Genomic DNA, 1032 nt, shown 5'->3' with positions numbered 1-1032 from the left:
TCACTACCCTCAAGTAACATTTTTTGTAGTATGTTTAAAAACATAATAGATGTCTTTTAAATAATTTTTTTTCAAGTTAAAGTATTATCTGGAAATAAATAAGACAATATTTTAATGTAAAAATTAATGCTTTTTCAATATTTCTTTAGTCATCTAAATATTGAAGTTACCTAATGTAAAAAATAATTCAAATTCAATAATTTAAACTTTTTCAATACTATAAAGGATACAAAATAATATTATAATATATTATTATCAGTTTGCTTTTAAATTTATATGAACATAATTTTCATAAGATTTTTGAGAAATTAAAAAACAGGGCATACAAGGGAAACTTGTATTCAATACGATTCGTGTGGAAAATTTAAAGCTTATATTAAATATCTGTTACATTTCAAAAAAATATATAAAAAAAAGAGATTATTTAAGATATAGTTTTTTGTAATGATTATTTGTTATTTGTTAATAACTAAGAAGGCGAAGCAAAAATTAAAGATTTTAGAAAAACACAACTTTCTAGCACTTATACAGGAAAAGATAATTATAAACAATATTAAATTGTTTTAACAACTTTTTTAAAATTTTCATTAATTATTACTTCACTAAGTGAAAACTGGATAGAAAGGTAAAAATTGCCGAAAAAACAGCGAGTATCAGGCATTGATATAGATCAAGATAGTCATAAACAACGATAATTTGTAAAAATAATTATTGTTGCTAAGTCTATTAAATATTAAGTCACATCTGATGGAAAATAGATAAACAGTTGAAATTTTAAGGCCTCTAGTCCATGTACCAGAACGGCCGGAACTCGGAATGACCGAAATGAGGCGTCAACCAATCAGAAACGTTCCGTAGAAACAGTGTCATTCTCACGCAGAACTAAACCGAACTCAGCCGAAGTATTCGAAATTTTTAAGTTCGCACCAAAAGGCGTTCCGTTCATTTCTAAAATCGTCAAACACATGAACTGGAATGACCGTAACCAGAAATGACCGGAACAACAATCACAGAGCACCTTTAACTAGAAGA

This window comes from Belonocnema kinseyi, chromosome 7 (genome assembly GCF_010883055.1).
Source record: "Belonocnema kinseyi isolate 2016_QV_RU_SX_M_011 chromosome 7, B_treatae_v1, whole genome shotgun sequence".
NCBI classification, from domain to species: domain Eukaryota; kingdom Metazoa; phylum Arthropoda; class Insecta; order Hymenoptera; family Cynipidae; genus Belonocnema; species Belonocnema kinseyi.
The sequence above is the reverse complement of the archived record's forward strand: the minus strand, read 5'-3'. Positions refer to the sequence as shown.